Below are 19,952 nucleotides of genomic sequence, written 5' to 3'. Positions count from 1 at the left end.
GTTTATGTGGAGCAATGGTCAATTTGCATGACTGACATTCCATTATGCAACTGTAACACACAATGAAGAAAGGCAATGCATAGAGGCAGTGCACTTTCACATGCTAGTGTGTACCTCAATGCACTACCAGATATGCATAGGTTCCAAATATGCAATTCTGCTTATACCACTGTCAGGTGGATACCACCATTGTGCATTGTCCAAATAATTCACTCCACAACCATAGCACAACTTATTCCTGCATATGTCATTAACAGGATGCCAGTCAATGTGTGAAATGGGCCCCCATCACTTTTACTTTCTGCTTAAGCTCCCTGTAGCAATCAGATGAGAGCCAGTATGGTGTAATGGTTTGAGTTTTAGACTACGACTCTGGAGACCAGGGTTCAATTCCCAGCTTGGCCACAGAATGCACTGGGTGACCTTGGGCTCATCACATGCTCTCAGCCTCAAGGGAAGGCAATGGCAAAAGCTCTTCTGAATAAATCTTGCCAAGAAAACTGCAATGATAGGTTCGCCATAAGTCGAAAACGACTTGAAGACACACAACAATAAATATTCACCATTCACCCCTGAATACATCTGTACTGGAGCAAGAATTATGAGGAATATGTTAACACATATGATTTGGAGTACTGCTATATACATATCTAGTGTCATCTACTAAGAGACTTGCTGGACCAAGGCGCCAGGCCTCATAAACTTCTGTTCTTCTAAAGCAGGCTTTGCCTGATAAGTTGTCTGTGCTGCTATTTCAAGCAAGCCAATTTGCATTCCTTCAGCTTGTACCATCCACCAGTACTTCTGAATCAGTTTAAAGCAGTGAAGGAGAGGAAATGCACAAGAGATAATTATATACTGCTAAACTGTTGCCCAAGTGCTTTTTCCTTCTTTCAGTTCTCCCCCTCCCCACTCTCCCTCTCCCTCTCCTCTCCTTCTTCTTAGTTTCCTTTTCATTTTCCTCTTTTATGTATTATTAGCTTTGGAATGATCTTTACTGGGGAAAACTTGAATCTGAAGGAAGGGTCTAATTACACTACCTCTGAGGACTAATTAAGCCATCTGTGACTGACAGCCTTTCTTGCTTCCTTGTTTTGTGGCAGATAGAGCTCCAATGCCAGCTGTCCTGGCGCTCTCTCTCTTTCTCTCTTTTAATCCTGTAAAGCAAGAAAGGAAAAGAGGAAGGGCACAATTAATAGTTTGTCATTTTTGTTAGCACATTTCTTGAAGAAAATATCATCTTGTTGTCTCTGTGGCTGAGGCAGCTTGACATCTCTCTTCTCCCTTCCATCTTTTCCAAGCTGGCTGCAGAGGAGGGCTTGGTGAGGTGCTAGTCTCAGAGACCCTCTTAGGACAAATGCGAGATGGGCAAATGATTTCCTAGAAACAGGAGCAGCATGTACTTTTCTTAAGCAGGACTGATCCTCTGCATATTTTAACTTGAACTCTTTGTCCTGAGACCTCTTCGCAGACTGAACACTCCTGCCAGAATGCACATCATCCTGTCTTTTGTGTTACGATTTATATATGAAAGAGATGCGGGCTCTACAACAGTCTGCCTTCCCTCATTCCATCACATTAGGACTGGATGATAAACTCTTTTCCTTTAATTAAGCCAGGAGTGGGATTTGTGTGGCTTTCCAGATGTTGTTGGAGTGCAACTCTCAGCAATGCTAGCCACGCTACCCGATAGTACAGAATGTGGTGTGAGTTGCAGTTTAAGCATAGAGTGGCACAGAAATCCAACTGCTGAATTAGACAGTGGTGTAATGGGGCTATGACTCACCAAGATCATAGCAATAGGATTTTTGATCAGCAGGGAGAATCACACCATTTACCAAGTCCACTCAGGATTCCCAGTTTTCTCAGGGCTTAGCTTTAGTCCTCATCATAGCCTATGGGAGTGGAGAAGTTTTTCCTCAAATACAATATAATGTTATAAGCTAACTTGTTGTAATGAAAAGTATTTTGAAGTGTCATGGTATGGAAAAGACAACTAAGACAACCATTAGCATTACTAAAGACCTGCTGTTGTTGGAGACCAAAATGTCTAGAACTGGTTTGTTGAAATGGGTCAGCTTAGCTGCCTGCATTTTTTGGGTCCTCCACATGGATGAGCCTGGGGAGACTGTCATAATGAATACTGCGTTTCAAAAATTACCACTGCTGGAATTAATGCTTGCACAAGTATCCTGCCAAGTCAAAAATGTAGTCATAGTGAGCTGATTACCTGGATAAGCCCATGTAGGCAGCAGTGAACTGTCCAAAGGCAAAGAAGGTTTCTAAGTTAAGCCTCCAAGAGAACTGGGGAAACAACTCCTCTGTGTTCAGTATTTAAAATGAAAACTGATTATAGTCCAAAGCAGACAAGGATCCCATTTTCCTATATACCTATACAATGAACAATTTCCATGTTCCCTTTTGCCTTTCTTTATACAACCTTGCTGCAATTCTACCCTCCTCTTTCTTTTATCCTTCATAATTTGCACAGGGTGTTGCTTCTCTAGCCAATTTATTTGTAAAGTTTCCTACAGCAGAGGGAAAACATCATTGGTTAAGGGGGAAAATAGGAACGGAATTACAGAATTGCTTTCCAGATGGTCTTTTCACCTTTTTCTGTTTTCAGGATTGTTTTAAAATGAATTCAAGCTGATACGAGGGGGTGGCATTTTTAGCTTTCCAGGCCTGCCTTTGACCTAACTAGGCAGGGAGGCTATTTAGGTGGGTCGAAGGCAGCCTCTCTACCCTGTGTTTCAGGCCATATATAACTATGCTTCAAAAGCATCTATAGTTCATGAAAAACATGGTTCATTTTCTTTGTGACAACACACACTGTATGGGTCTACCTGCAGATCAAATTCAGTTCTTGGTAGATGTAACTCAACTTAGAAACAGTGGAAGCAGCAAGGCAGAGGCTCCTCAGTGATCTTAATATCCTGCATTCGGACATTTCCTTATATCACATAATCTAGAAGAGAAAGAAAAAGCAGTCAAACTGAAATGGAAGACAAGACTCTTAAGGACACAATGCTTACCTTAGATCTAGTGTCACTGTTATAACATGTTCATATTTGTTTCTGTTCTACTGTGTTCACACTTACTTTGATACAGTCTTATGCTTGTACTGTCAACAAAATAAATTTTTAAACAAGCATCTACAGCTTCATCCAACATCAACTGTGCATGGATATACCATCAAACAGGAGGGGACACAAAAAGTTTTCCAGATGTGGGGTGAGCTCTGTCTTTCTTTATCTTTGAAATGACACATCAAGCATCCAGATCCATTTTATGACCCACTCCCCAAGTCCCACCCAAGAATATTTCAGGTAAGCAGTCCGCTTCCCAGATATTTTTCCAAACATCTTCAATGCAAGAAGACACTTCCTAGCTGTAAGAAATACTGAGCAGTGGGGCACACTGCTTCACAGGATTGTCCTTTGCTGGAGGTATTCAAGCAAAGGCTGTAAGGACTCCTGTCAGAAATCTTCCCCACACTCAAACTGTCAGCTGCTTTATATATAGATCACAGCACAGTAGAAATTGTGCTTCTGATTTTGTATCCTACTATATCTATGAGCAGTACCTGTTTCACAGCTAAGTGCCATCTTTGAGTGCTTACAGATACAAAATTGGATACTCATATATTTAGGGCAATTTAGGCCCCATTCCCACTCACCCCATTTGCCCTGGATAGAACTGGGCAGATCTGGGTCCGTTCCCCCCCCCCCCCCATATCGAATCTGCTCAGAAAGTAGTGCCTACTACCCTTTACCTCGATCAGGGCCATTTGCCCCTCTGAAGTTCACATTTGCAGTACCGCTTTAAAATGGAGCCTCCTTTATTGTCAATAAAATTCACTTCCGCTTTCGTCAAAGGTGACATATCCTACAGCCATTGGCCAACCGAATGGGTGCTTTCCCCCCTCTTTTTAAAAAAAAACTGTGCGTATATTCTGTCAACTTGTCAAATTTAAAAACCTCTAGGTGTGTGTGTGTGTTGTGTGTATTTGGGTCATTACAGATGATGGCAACCCTAAAATGATCCTATCCTGGGGTTTTTGGGGCAAGATTGGTTCCGAGGAGATTTGCCATTGCCTTTCCCCTGAGGCTGAGAGAGTGTGACTTCCCCAAAGTCATGGGTTTCCGCAGCTCTCTTTGCAACCTCTTCCCTTCCCTTCCAGGCCAAAGCATTCACATAATCTGTCACAATAATAACAACAACAACAACAACAACAACAACAACAACAACAACATCGCTTGCAGGGGAGGCCACCTGAATGCCATCTCTGCATCCTCTTTCTTTGCTTTCCCTCCGATTGCCACCCTAAAATGCCATCTATCCTTCCCTCCTCTTTGGATCTCCTTGCTCTGCCTCCGTTATCCATCCCAAAATGCCATCTATCCTTTCCTCCTCATTGGATCTCCTTGCTCTGCCTCTGTTTTCCACCCCAAAATGCCATCTATCCTTCCCTCCTCTTTGGATCTCCTTGCTCTGCCTCCGTTTTCCACCCCAAAATGCCATCTATCCTCACCTCAGAATGCCATCTCTGCGTCCTCTTGCTTTGCAACCCCAGAATGCCTTACATAACACATGTAGCAAAAGCATTCACACATTGTTTCAATTTGCCAAATTTAAAAGGAAACACATTCGCATATTCTGTCACACACAAAAAATTTTTTTTTTTAAAAACGCCACTTGCAAAGTGAGGTGCCATGCCAGCAGCAAGCAAATGAAAGGGAAATGTAGCACAAGCAGACACATTCTATCAGTATGTATCAGCCTGTAGAACTATTTGCATAGTCTGTCAAAAATAAAAATACCAAAAAAAAAGAGAAAGAGAGAGAGAGAGAAAACGCTGCCTGTGAGAGGGGAGGCATGTTCCGCCCTCTGCCCTCCCTCTGACCTAATCCCTCCCCTGAACTTGACCTGATCATGACCGGGTGCAAGTTCACATTTGCCGGCACCCAGTTTTTCTCAAAAGATAGAGGAAAAACTCCGCTTTCAAAAGACCTGTGCCAATGGGGATTTGCCCCTGAACGGGTGTGCAAGACTCAAATTCGAGTGTAAAAAAACCCATGCCAGTATGAACTTCCCGCTTTTAATCTGGTTTCTGAACCGGGGTAAAGGGTAGTCTGAATGGCCCCTGACACAACTTATTGTGGGTGCTTGTTTCAGATTAGATGTGAAAATGCATATGTGTCAGTCCTGTCTGGCAGCAGCTTGCAGTGACTAGTTTCAGCAGTCAGCTCATCTTGCCAATAGGTCTTTAGCACACCTGTCAGTCATTGTGTGCAGTGAGGTACCCAGCAATCTGGACACTATTGCTGGATGAACCAATCCAAAAGAGGTGTGAATAGACATGGATTCAAACATGGTTGACCCAGAAACCCAACCTGCTGTGAAACAAGCCCCAGACACTGATTATCTAGTCAGACAAAGGTAAGCTTCTAGGGAAGGAACAGTCAGCATTTTTGTAAATGCTTTGTTAAACTGAAAAAGACAACAATATGCCAAAGATAGATAAATCAATCTGTAGGGCAGCTTCACCTTTTGAGGAAATCCCAGCCAAATGCCTTCTAATATATACTTCAGTAAATGAAAGAGATGGGTTCTTTAACATAAATTTTGGTACCAGAAGTCAAAATAACAGAGGAAGAGTAAAAAACATTCAGGGGTAGCTGTGTTGGCCATTTAACAAATACAAAGAAAAATCCATCAGTGATACCTTTATTGACCAACAGAAATGCACAATATACTTGTTGCAAGCTTTTGAAGCTCCATGGGCTTCTTCATCAGGCAAGATGATGCAAACCAAACAGGAGGGGGGGAAAACAAACACTTGGAGATGTTAGTCAGATGCCTGCATGTTGTTTCAGTCCTTAGTAAAGATGTTATGATGTGGAGGATAGCTTTTGCAGCAGGTTCCTCCTCCTTCTGGCCATGCTGCAATAGGGAGATTTTCAAAGTCCAGGAAATTTAAAGTCCATTTGCATCTCAGCAGGGACCCCTCTTTTGTAATCCAATGTGTCTCCATTCCAGTGAGGTCACAGGCCTCTTTGTAGCCAAAGAACAATGGATTCCTGAAGAAGTCTCCATGTCTTTGCATCAGGAACATTTTGGTGATGTAGAGGTAAAACTTGCAAATTCAGTCCAAATTTAAGGGGGGGGGATTGTTTTACCTTGGTTGAAGTCTCAGTCCACAGGCTACTCTTCATGGTTCCCATGTTGCAACTACAATGTGGTATCTCATGATACAGAAAACATTCAGGGGTAGCTGTGTTGGCCATTTAACAAATACAAGCAAAAAACCATCAGTGATACCTTTATTGGCCAACCAAAATGCACAATATACTTGTTGCAATCTTTCGAATGGGAAGAATAGGAATAGGTTCATAAATCACAAAAATGATAAGGACTTCAACATGTTTCAGCAAATGTTTTATTCAAAACTAGCATTATGCACATGTGAAAAGAAACAACCAAGTCAGAAAAGCCTATGAGTAAACAAAAACATTTTGAACCTTGTAGACATCACTTAAGAGTTCCTTCCAAAATCCATCCTGGGTTAATTTTTTTCCCCTTCTTTCAACAACCTCCATTGTTCTTTCCATTTTGGTGGTGAAACTACAGATCTATGCTTTTTCAATATGCCAAGCTCCCTTTTTTCTGTTTTGCTCTTCATATCTCCTCAGTAAGTGATTCAGGAGGCAGCTGTTTGCCTTGCCTGTTGTTCATAAACATACACAGCTACCACAGGGTCACCGAGATTACAATCTCATCTTTTCCCATGTCAAGCTTTATAGCATTGTTTACTGCAGACATGCTGCTGCAACCCAACACTGAAAGTCTGTCCTTCTCCAGCCCTGTTTCACCATTCTCCAAAGTTGATGCTTCCAAAAGAAAAACCCTTCTTACTGGACAGAATGTAAGAAAGTAGGGGGAGGGTTTCCACAAAAACACTTTATAAAAAGGAGTTTCTTTCTCAAAGGCTTTGTTAACTGAGGTATACGTGTAAGGCTTGCATTCCTGTGGCTGGGAAGGCTAGGACTTCTCAGACATTTGTCAAAAGGATCTTCATGGAACACTGACAGTTTAACATACTGGCCCTAACCTTAGAAGCCCGAAACCAATGGTGGGGAACCTCTTTCCACCCAAGGGCTAGATTCAATCTTAGAGTTCTCGAAGGTCCAAAACACACTGCAGTTTGAGGCCACTTTAAATGGCATGGATCAATGCTAGGGAATTCTGGAAACCGTAGTTTTGTGAGACTTTTAGCCTTCTCTGTCAGAGCGCTCTAGTGCCACAACAAACTACAATTCCCATGATTCCCTATCACTGAGCCAGGGTAGCAAAAGTGGTCTCAATCTGGATTATTTTTGCAGTGTTTTGGACCGAAGACAGCAATCCAATGGCGGGCAAGACAAAAGAGTGAGACAAAAAACCGGAGTATATTTTCACTTCTAGTGCTTATTGCCACAAACTAAGCCTTACTGCCATAAACTAAGCCTGGGCAGGATGGAGGCTGTTGTCCAAATCATCTGGAGGGAAGATTGGAGAAAACTGCTATAAATGAAATAAAGATTTATGGTTCCAATCCTGACTATATTCCAAGCTTGAGTATTCTTGGAACTGTAGTATTTTAAAAAGTAACTTTTCCAAGCTCTGCACAGAAGGCTCTTTGGATATGTAATGGCTTCAGGAAAAGCCCTGCTACATTCAACACAGGTCTGTGCTCTGGCACCTTTCTTTCTCCATGCAAGTATGCCACCAGAGTCACAGTCCAATGTTCAAATCATAATTCCTCAATGGCTGTCTGAAAAGAAGAGTTTTTATCATCCTGAGAGCTACAGCTTTCATTATACAGGGAAAAATCAAGTTTCTAGTCCTGGCCCCTGACTGCTCTGGAGTTTAGCCTAAATATATCTGGGCAATGCCTGTTCAAATTTCCAAAGGCAGAGGGAAACCTATATCAGGGAACAGCATTTTCAGCCCTATGAAATGGCTGTGTGTACCAGTCCGCCTATATCTATCTAGTGCCATTTAGGATTTCAGGTAGCAGGATCAGGGGTATGGCACATAGAAAAAGCAATTCAATTGTGACTGCAGCCCCCTCCCCTGATTCTGGAAGCCTTTTGCTCTGAAACTCATTGGCACAGAGTACATATTTGCATCTTTCTCCTGTGTTGGGGGGCCAGAAATTCTGCAAGCATGACATGGGAGCAGCTTCCCCCCTTCCCCGGTCTCTCTCATTGCTTCTCTAAAAGCTATCCTTGTGCTTCTCTTCTGGTTTGTTGCCACCCCCGCTCTTCACCTCATTTTTAATAAGTGCTTTTCATGTTCTCCCGCATTCACTCCCAACTCAGAGGACACACCAGCTGTTCCATTTGGAATTATCCGGGTTTTGCAATTCTGCCAGGTTCTGTATGTGCTGGTTATGGGGAGGAGGAACAGAAGAGAAGGCAAAAGGTGGTGGGCTGAGAAAGGAAAAGATGGAAAATAGCAAAAGTGGGTGGAGAAGAATAAGAAGGGGGAAAGGAGAGAACAAGAGCAGAAGAGTGTTTCAAAGAGGCATTAAACAAAAGGTAAGTTGGGGGCATCTGAATGGGACTATCAAAAATCAGTTGAAAGGGCTAGAAGGCGTACAAAAATAATTGCTGGCTGAGGCACAGTTTAGAAACATTACTTTTTTGGACAACAACTTCCAGAATCCCATAGCCCACATGATTGCTGTCCCTGCTGTGGCTGAGACAATGTGGGAGTTGTTGCTCAAAAAAATATGTTTCCAGGCTTTGGACTGAGCTTCTCTTGATTTTGTGAAAGCTTCAAGGAAACTGCTCTAGAAAAGACCTGGTCCACCCACAGCAGAACAGCCAGGAGGGTACCATTCTTAATCCAGGATAACCTGACCCAGTGGCTTGTGAGGCCCATGAGAAATGCATGTACCATATGACTAAATAGATTACCATGCTATACACGTATAGTGCTGCTATTCCACTTTTACTGCTCTGGCTGCCTCCTGTTGCATTCTGGGATTTGTAGTTTAGAGAGGAGCATTTAGAATTCTCAGCCAGAGAGCTCTTAGGCCTCACTGAACTACAAGCCTCAGAATGCAACAGGAAGCAGCCAGAGCAGCACTATAAGAGGGTAGTGCGGTATGTCTGTCCCATGAAATAAAAAATGATGCAGACATGTCCTTCCTCAGGACTTGGTGAGCTTTCACTGACTGTGCAAATATAGAACATGGGGAAAATATGGAATTCAGTATCAGGCATTGCCAGAGTTCATGACAGTTAATTTGGGTATCCTAAGGCCATTGCTTGGGAATGTTACCAGTAATAATGCTGGCTGGAGGGTTCTGGAAATTGTAATCCAGAAAAATAAAGTTTCAAAACTCTGCACACACTTTTCAACATCCTGAGCATCTCAGTTTCCATCTTTCTTAGAAAAGTTATGTTTCTGGTCTTTATGGTTCTAGAGATGGGCTTGAAAGTGTGCAGGCAAGGCCCAGAAAAATCTCCAAAGGCAGGAAAAGCTTATGTTCAGGGAGAAGCATTTAGCAGGTATACGTACCAGCCTTCCTTACATATAAAAATCCTTTGGAGATCTCAAGAATAGCATGGACCAGAGCAGTTCTGAGAATGGCTGCCAGTTTTCTCTCTATAATACAAATATAGATTTATTTATTTATTACCAGGCAGAGACTTCCTAGGTTGCTTAGTTACAGGAGAGAACCATCATGGATAAGCTTTTTAGCCTACATTCTATGGAAGGAGGAGGATATGGAGTGGGATCAGGTCACACATGCAGAGCAGGAGTAGAAACCAAGGTCCTGATTAGTCCTTGTTCTTTTTTTATTTATGTATGCATTTAGAACACAGGAGGAAATTGGCCCTGTATGTTCTTTTCCAGTGCACAAGAAATTATAGATGAGGAACAAAAGTACAAAGAAGGACAAGTGTAAGCTGTGTGGAATTGTATTTGCAGGTCAAAGCTTCCTGGGGTCACCTCCTTCAGTGACTAGGAGGAAAAAAATGCACAATCCACGCAGTGTGTTTTACTCCCCGTCATGCACTTACTTGCTCTTTTCTGTTCTATTTAATTAATTTGATACAGACTGAATGTAAAATCTGTAGCTACCATGAAGCTGTTAGGTTTTATTCCTCAGCAGGGAGAAGTTGAGTGAGGGTCAATGCACACATCTAGATTAAGTACATATTGTGGTGAGTGGGTTAGCATTTCTGCAATTGCTTCTCTCAAGTCATCACTCTTCTGCCTCTTGTGTCAGTTCCAGGGAAAACATGTGCTGGAGCAATTGCAGGACCAATTTACTTGAGCCTAAATGCCCCAAGAATCCAACCAACCTACATCCAAAGCATGCCTTTTCATAATGTGACTTGGTCTCAGTGCCACATTGGATAGCTCATGTAGGTTGGAAATCTACAGCAATATCTTGATATGGCAAGCAGCCTAATTCTGTGTGTATGGCATCCAGGCTAGGGCATACTTAATAGACCCAATGACATCAGTGGAACTTAAGTTAGAAATGACTAAGGTAAATCCTGATATAACATGGTGTAGTGGTTTGAGTGTTGAACTAAGATACTGGGAGACCAGAGTTCAAATGCCGCTTGGCCATGGAAATCCACTTTGAGCAAGTTCACATTCTTTCAGCTCAGAGAAAGACAACTGCCAAAAAGAAAAAAATTAGGGTCACCATAAGTCAGAAACAAGAACAGCTACAGCATAATTCCTATTTATTTCAGTGGGTCTGTTTTAAGTTCCACTGTGTATGGATCTAACTATTTGTGCTACAGAGGATGCCTTAATCTTGGCCTCCTGAGATTTGACTATGGGCTTGAACTGTGTATTTCTGGATTCCTCTACTAGACTACTAAGTAGGATTCTACCTCTACGAATGGACTCAAAAGGGGGCAGTCTCCCCTGTCCTGTAGCCCCTGTGAACCCTGAAGCTGATGTGAAGCATGCAAGATGAGTCAGGAACTCTCCATTGTAGATATTCAGTGCCATGGAAGGCTCTAAGGAGAGAGATGGAAGGAGGGCCTAATTCCACTGGCAGAAGCAGCAGATTCCAGACGTACACCATTAGTTCTGGTCTTGAAGCCTGCAATACCATTTCCAATTTGCATCTCAATTAGATAGCTCACACAGTCCAATGAAGCAAAATGAAATATTGCAATACCTTAGCTAGTTCTAGTTCTAGGGGTTACAATCCTGTCTCTTTCCATAGCAATCTCCCTACAGTTTCTCGTGGAAATTTTCTCTGACTAACTGTAGGTTAACAATGGGTGCTGGACAGGATACCTGGAAGCTGCTGGGTTTCCAGCCTTGGTAATGTGAGGCCCTTTCCTCCCTCTGCTAAGTTGTTGTTGGGTCCTACCTCATAAACACTATTTTGGTATCTTTGTGAAAGTGGTGGAAACAATGACAAGCAAAGCCAATGAATCACAGAATGTAGAGTGATGATTTCAGTGCCCTTTGGGTTTCTTCAGGATCAACCGAAAGCTAGAAAAAATGTCAAAGATTAAAACAGGGGGGGAAATCATGCAATTATCCCAGTGTCTGGTATAGCTTTCCCTCTCCTAGACCATCATCTTGGCAGAGACCTGTCAGATGGCCAAAGATGGCAGGGGTGAGGAAGAGGTGAGGAAAGAAAAAAGAGAGTACAATTTCCATTTGTAAAATTGTTTGGATTCAGACATCAGTGATTGTGCCTTAACACCTGGAGAAAAATCTGAGAAGCAACAAAAGAGAGGAAGCAGGGAGAGACAGAGAAAGAAAGAAGGCATTAAATGGACTCAGTCTGTAACTCATACAGACAGACAGACTCTCACAATGGCATCTTCTCCTATTGGCAGAGATGACAATAAGATAAGCTATCATGGTCCCTCCTCCTTTTGCACTGATAGCAAGCCACAAAGTGATAGATGCATCACAAGAGAGAGAGAGAGAGAGAGAGATATGGAGGGGAGGGAGCTGCTGTTCTCACCTGGCATATGGATAATGATTGTTCTGGTGGCTCCTGGCATCTCAGGACCTTTGCATACAGATATAAGGACTTTGCCAGCTAACAGCCTCATTCAGAAGAAGAAAACTGAAGTGGATTCCTTTCCTCCTAAGGCAGCTTTGGAAAGTCAGGTGGACGCTTCAGGTAGCAGAAACTGGAGGAGCACAGAAGATGACAGAAGTGGAGGTGGCTGACAGCTCTTGACTCACAGGGACAATCTTTGGGAATGTCCTCCCTCACCAGCACCTTAGAAATGGGACAGAGCTGTTCAGAAGTGCTTTCTGAAGCCTTTCATGGGGAAATTTTAAAATGGGCATCATTCTATATTATGATTCCATTTCTCTTACTACCAGTCCCTATGTAGCCAAAACAGCATCATCCTCAAACAAGAGAGAAGCATCCCTAGGTTGGGGAAACCCAAAGATTTGCAGGAGTACATAAAAAGGAGGGAAACAGAGGAAAGTCCAAATAACCCCAGTACAAACTGAACATGAAAAGCAGATTGATTATTGGGAAGGAGAATGAGATTAAAATTCACAGATCAGTGGGCAGTAGAGCCGAATCTCCTGAAAGAAGACAGGTCTAGACAGGATCATTCCACACTGATCGCAAGCCAGTAATTCAAAACTAGCCATGTGCTATTGCATCCTCAAAGACAATGCAAGGTTAGCCATGATGGAAGAGGTGGGAGGCATGTACAGTCCTGTTTTTCTTTCAATGGGCCTGCTTCAGAGGGAGGGAAGGAGGAATGGGGGAGTTCCAAGGTGACCCATTTTAAACATTATGTCCTGTATTAAGGCCTTGAAGTCTGGTCCCATATCAGGGCTATACAAAATATCCCAAGCCCTGTATCTTTGGGGTCATTAACACATCATTTTTTATATCAGAAGGATGTGGACAGCCTTCTTCACACATTTCGGGTTTGTTATTCACACCATGGAATGGCATCGATCTACATCTCTTCATGTTCAGAGCAGGAGCCAGCTGGTGAGGCAGGACTGGTGGTCCCCCATTACAGGGTCTGTACTCGTCCTCCATGGTCTGGGGAGGCACACCACTTTCCTCCTGGCAAGTCCCCAGAAGCCAGCCCATAGCAATGGATGTGCAGGGAAAGAAGAAGAGGAGGAGCATCTCCTTGTAAAGCCAGCTGGGAGGCGCCTTACCCTGCCAAGGAGTCAATGATGTGAATCTATTTGAAACACATTCAAAGTATGATGAGTTTAATCTAGGTCTGTTCGCATTGTTATTCACACTGCCAATAATGCAAATCTCTCTTTTTTTTAAGTCAGGAAAAGGCCCAGTATTGAATATCCTGGATTAAAGGGGGGGGGGGGGGTTAGTACCCTTTCCCCAAAAAAACATCCTGAACTGGGTGCATTTGGGGTGCGTGTGAACAACAGGGATTCAACCAAAATTCATCCTGGATTATTTTCACCGTGTGAATAGGGCCTTTGATGTGTTGAGAGCAGATATCTGCTGTGCTCCCAAAAGACCAATCCTTAAGCATTTGGTACACAGAAACAAGGCTGTGGATTTGTTGAAAGAATTGAACTGAAAAGCCAAAAACAAAAGATAATATAAATAATCTTTATCTGCTTGAAAAGTAACAAAACAATGTATGTAACAAAAGCATTCAAAACTAATATATGTAAATGATATAAAATGAACAAGAGTAATAATAGCAAGCAGACTGATACAAAATAGCAAGGTCAAGTCAAGGCAAAGGCCCTTTTATACAAACAAGAAAACAAGACAGAACCTTGACGTACAATGTAACAGCTGAAGCTCTGCATAGAAACTTTATGTAGTCTAACAAGAATTAGAGGATCTTTAATTTTGCAGACAGCAAGACTGAGGACATAAGGGTTCTGCTAGGGACTCTGAGCCGGAGGACAGTGGCAGGTATGTTTCCTCCTGTCAGGAAGATCCTGAACAATGTACTCACTGTCCTATCTCCAAAAATGAACCTCATTGTCATCAGAAACCTCTGCTGCACACTGAAAGATCAAAGGACTGGAGGTAATAATAGTTATTTCAAATTGTGATCTGCTTTAAGTTACCCTGTTATCCACACTCTAGCCACTCCCTATGGGTGGTGTTTAGGAATTTCTAAGCAACTGCCAGAAGTCTCAAAGCCAAAACAGGTGAACTGGAATGTTTAGTACTAAAAGAAAACATATACATAGTAGACTTATCAAAAAAAATATGGAGAAACAGAAAGTAGGACATGATGATCTGTGATTATCAAATCTATAGGAAAAAATAGGGCAGGACACACTGGAGAAATGGAAGTAAAAAGGTATTATTACTCCCCAACATAAAATTCTGAAGGTCGTTTTGAGCAAGAGGAGAAAATCAGAAAGAGACTCAAAGAAGAAAATATTTTAGTCACAGATAACGTATCTTCACAATGCCTGTGTAAATGTACTTTTAAATTGTAAAGAAACAAAATTTCTAGATGTGATAAATGGTCATGATCTTGACACATTAGTTATGGAGCCAGCTCAAAGGGAGTTTCCTTCTGAATTAATCTCATGTGTTACTCAGCATCTGGAGCAAACAAGCTTGTTGCTGAAATGATCAGGAACAGCAATTCAAGTGCCATAAAATTCAGCATACTTGTGAACAGAATAGTCACACATATCATTTCAAGAACAAGATTAGAGAGAGGATTAGTTTTAAAAATGGAATGGGAAAATCAAGAGGTACAGGTATCTTCAGGATGCTTAAATTAAAAGCTCCACTAAAATGAGTATACCAGACAGCAGTGGCCAGTGAGATAGTTTGCTAGGAAAAGCCACAAATAGATGCTACAGGGGATGTAAAAGAGACAGCAACATCAGGGACTGCCTGAAGGAAGAGGCCTCTCCCTCCTCAACTGTCATCTTGGCCTCAGAGGGAGCGATCAGGCAGACCCAGCAACATCAGGGACAGCCTGAAGGACGAGACTTCTCCCCCTTTAACTATCACCTTGTGTTTTGTATTTTATTACAATTTTTACTGTACACCGCTATGATCATTGCGGAATAGCGGTCTATAAATAAAACATATTATTATTATTATTATTATTATTATTATTATTATTATTATTGGTGGTTTATTTTCCCACCTTTCTCCTGGTGCAAGACCCAAGGCAGCACACAATACCTTAAAAGTACAATACAGTTTAAAAATTGTTAATATAAAGTCAAAATACAATTAAACTACCTAATTTTAAAACACAAGTTAAAAGACTATTAAAAGACATTTAAAACATGATGAAATAAAAAAAAAAACAGTACACCCCTTCCCCAATAAAACCTCTGTCTTCTGACACTAAATGCCTCCCTAAATAAAAACTTCACCTACCGACAGAAAGAGAGCTTTAAACAGAGTGGAAGCACGCCATTACTTACTGGTTAAACCAGTGGTTCTCAAACTGTGGGGCAGGACATATGTGGAGGGAGGGCATAGGAAATACTCAAGGGGGTGCAAAACCTGAAGGCCATGATCCTCTTCCTCCTCCTTCCAAATTTTTTTCCTGTCCTGGAGGGGAAGAGAAAGGAAATGAGAGTGCTTGGAGCAGGAGGAAGAGGAGGGTGGGGAAGCTTGCTTCCCCTGGTGGGGCCCATCCCAAGCCACCACTCCTTCTTCCCCCATCTGTCCTGTCACTACCCCAGTTCTCAGGACAAGACACTGCTGCAGCCTCAGCCAAAGCGACTGCTCAGTCCAGTGTGCCCTAGGTGCATGGTGACTGAAGAAGAGCCAGCATCTATGATGGCCCCTGGCACCAGAGGAGGCTAGTAGCTCCTCTTGCTCGGTGCCACCACTGTCACCTACTTTGGCTGGGTCCTCCTGGAGGTAAAGGAGAAGCTGCCTTGGTTGCTCTTTTTCTAAATGAATGTCACTTTGGACCAGCTGGTCAAGGAGGAGTGGTGCAAGTGCACCATTTTCTGTAAGCCATTGGAGTAGAGTATGCACCTCGGCTTGCCGTTTCCCTATGCTGCCACCTCCTCCCTCCTGACTGGCGAACCAGGGACTCCCCCCCACAAGCAGAAGCACATGACAAGCTGCTCCTCTGGTCTAGTCAGCCAGGCAGGCAGGTGGACAGGTGGGCAGAATGAGGGCTGGACGGGGCCCAAGGAGGAATGAACAAAGAGGTCTTTGGGCAACTGTCAGAGGCATTGGGGTGGTGAAAGATTTGGGGGCCCAGTGGAACCAGCTTCCCAAAAGCCCAATTTCTCTGCCTCCTCAAAGCACTCTCACAGTTACATTCATTCTCTCTCATAGTACCAATGTTTCTCTCTTTCTCTTTCACAAGCTCACTCTCACAGGGGCTCGTTCACACTAATTCTTTAACCCATTTCTCTGAGAGGAATTTCTTTCAGTCTCAAAGGATGCTACACAGGATTCCTTTACTTCTTTGTGACACTCTCTCTTGCTCACATGCACATGAGCTCAGCTGCCCAGCTTTTCTTGATTGCTTTTGCCCTCATACCGTCTTAGCCAGTTCATTCTTACACACACACGCACAAGTCATGGTCTCTTTCCCTCCCTCACAAAGATTGATTAACACACATTCTCAAACGTTCTCATATGCTAATTCTCTCTCACACATGCACACTGTGACACTCTTTCTCTCACACAGTCACACACACACACATTAATTTTCCTGCACAACTTCGGTATCTCCCTTGATGTTTGAGTGACTTTCTCTCACACACTGATTCTCTCTCATACACACTCAATAATGCTCCTTTTCTGACTCTCTTTTCCTCATATAAATTCATTCACACAGTTTCACAAACAAATTTTGTCTCTCATACACACACTCAGTCAGAGTCTTCATTTCTTCATTTACATAGGCTGGTAGTCATCCCTCTACAACATAAGCATTTCTCGAGTATCAAGCATGTAAAGAAATTTCCTTCTTTCTGCAGTCACCCTCCAGTGACTGCTAGCAGTTTTTCCTAGCAGGCCACCTCACCAGCTAGCTTTGATACCACATATATGCAATGGTTAAAAAAAAACAGTTCAAGGGGATATTGGTCTCGCTAAGGAATCCAAGAAATCTAGAAAAGTCAGAAAGGCTTATCTTGATAGCAGAAGTCTTGCCCAAATGCTATTGTCTCACAGTTAGGAAAGCAGTTTCTTTTTAAAAAATAATAATAATTTGAGGCACATATGGCCAAAACAATTTTAAAAAACAATACCAATTTTTAAAACTATATTAGATGCAGGAAATCAGCATGAAAACAGTTGGGCTATTAGACTGCAAAGATATGAAAGTGTAACTAAAGGAGAGAGACTTGAGAAAAACTGAAATAATTGTTTACATTGTTCTTCACTACGGTGAGCAGATGCCGAGTAGATACCTATGGCTTAATTATTTTGTCTTTGTGGATGAAAGTAATCTGGGGAGTATAACAGGGGTTACAAGAGCTGGCATCACAGGGCAAATCACAAATTAAGAATTTATAAGATATTAGGTCCTCAGAGCATCTGCTTCAGAGTTCTTCAGATCAAAGTGGCACTGTTGTTCATATATATGACAAAAACTTGCAGTTTGCCATAAAATCATCCTACATTAAATGCCCCTTGTTCTGATCTAGCAAGTCTTTTCTTACATTTCTTAGATCTGCCTATCAGTCATTTCTTGGGGATCATATGACTGATTTAGCTGTTTTGATTCCTTCCCACATTATTTGTCTTTTAGGATGCATTTCTGAGATGTATATCCTAAGGACTGTCCTTGACCACTGCTTCCAGATAGCATGTATTATGGAGGAGCAGGCTTATGTCAGAATATCAGTTTAGGACCAAATCTGAACTGGCACCAAAAGTAGGAAAGTCACCCAGGGAAAGTCTACCAGCCTCTTGTTCTGCTACAGGGAGAACACAGTCACTCACTGGAACAGCCATGGTGGCAATGGAAAGTTGGAAAAGTAGACAGTATTCATTAAAGAAGTGGGGAAAGCAGGGTGTGGAGACAACAGACAGATTAAACCCTAGCACTAGCCAATGGGTGCAAAGCCAGGAAAAGGTGGGGGCTGCTCCCAGGAGTGAGAATATAAGAAGGAGGAGCAGATTTGAAAGGGTTGTTGTTGATGTTTAGAGTGCCCTGAGAGGTGAAGAGTCACTGACGCTAGGTTAGACTGCTGTGAGAGGCAGTTAGAAAGGGGTTTAGGTACCCAAGAAAGGGATGAAGAGTGTCCTTAATTATATTGTTGTAGTGTCCTGTGGGAGACATAGTGTTTGGTGACTAGTGGAGTCACAGGTAACTAAAAGGGTTATATGATACAAAAGTTTAATAAACATTCCGTGAGAATGTACATCCTGTACAGACCAGCACTATATGCCAGCGTGGGGGTATGGTGTACACATGCCACCACCGCCCCCATGCCAGTGCCCAAATGCACAGCCGGGGGGGGGGGGTCACAGCACTCTGCTGATGCAACTTTTAAATGCACTGCACCAAAGAAGCACCCAAAAACCACCGCCACCACCATAGCTAGAGCACCCTTTCCGCAACATGAAAAAGAGTTGCTTTTTGCGGGTCCTTTTTGTGCTGTGGAAAGACCAGATTGGGGCTGCGGCGTGCGCTTGCCACAACCCCGATCCAGCGAGGAAAGGGGCAGCACCGATAGTCTGTTGAGCCTCTTTGACTGTAAGGGAACATATATAAATTATAAAGAACCAATTACAAAGACAAGCTAAAGAAACTGTCAAACTGTGTAACTAATAAAGTCTTTATACACCTTATCCACTGTGAACACCATCCAGTAAAAGAGATACTGTATTCAGCCTGACTTGTAAATAAATTTATTACTTTGTTTCATCAAGCAGCTGTCTGAAGTGATTTCAGAAACACATTAAAACACTACCAACATTGAGAAAAGTCTTTTAGGTTTGGGACACATTGTATAGTGGGTGTGTGGCTGTCAAAAATAGTTGGTGCTAAACTGGGGGGGGGGGGGGTTGAAACTCAAGAGACCTGGCATCTAAAGAGAATTATAGTGCAGGAGACACTTAAGAGTGTCCTGAGTTTGAGTATCGTAGTGAAGAATTTCATCACCTTCACATAATTGGTGGCAGCAGTGGGATCAAAAAGACCCCTTGGGCTGCCATCTGCGAAAGCAGCTGGGTGGATGAGTCTCACCGTGACACAGGGTTACTACTGGTGAAAAAATATTATTTTTTTACAAACTTTATCCTTCATATTGGATATGTGGTTTATGCAGAGAAACTATCAATTTTCCTGTACCATTACTGCAGAACATCCATCTGTTGTTGACATTCAGTGTGCTCAGCATCTCCTTCTTCCTCATCACCACAAGCTGGTGATGCAAGATTCATTTTTTTTTCCCCATCCTAAAGCTCATTTCCTTCTATGAGACATGCACATGCTAGAAGGTACACTAAGAATTGCACATGTTCTTCTGTTCCTGATGGTCCAGATTTGTTAAATATGGATCTCTCCTAATGTGGAATATGGTGCCTGCTTATTACTGCTACAGCAAAAAGATCAGTGAAAAATGGGAGGAAATCAAGCCATGCTGGTTAAACATGATGGATATAGCAAATAAGAGCATGGTCAGCCTCACCATTCAGTCCTGTATCAGAAATTCATGTGTGGCTATTATAGTTCAATTCTCCCAACAGGAGCTATAAAATCCTCTTTCCATCACAGCCAATTATATGTTCACTTGGAGAAGGCTGTCTTCCAGCCACATATCTCATTTCAATGCATGGGACAGGGCACACCTGAAAGAGTGCCTCAGAAGAAGACCTTAAGGTAGACCAGTAAGGAAAGGAGATGCTTCTCCAGGTAACCTGGCATGGAGCTATTTAAAACTTTAAAGGTTAAACCCAGCACTTTCAAATGGGCCTGAAAATAAACTGGCAGCTAGTACAAATTGCAAAGCAGTGGTATAATTTGATCATA

The sequence above is a fragment of the Sceloporus occidentalis genome, unplaced genomic scaffold (assembly GCF_023333645.1).
Source record: "Sceloporus occidentalis isolate IW3139 unplaced genomic scaffold, rSceOcc1.0.p SCAF_5, whole genome shotgun sequence".
In the NCBI taxonomy this organism is placed as follows: domain Eukaryota; kingdom Metazoa; phylum Chordata; class Lepidosauria; order Squamata; family Phrynosomatidae; genus Sceloporus; species Sceloporus occidentalis.
Note: the sequence above shows the minus strand (reverse complement) of the source record.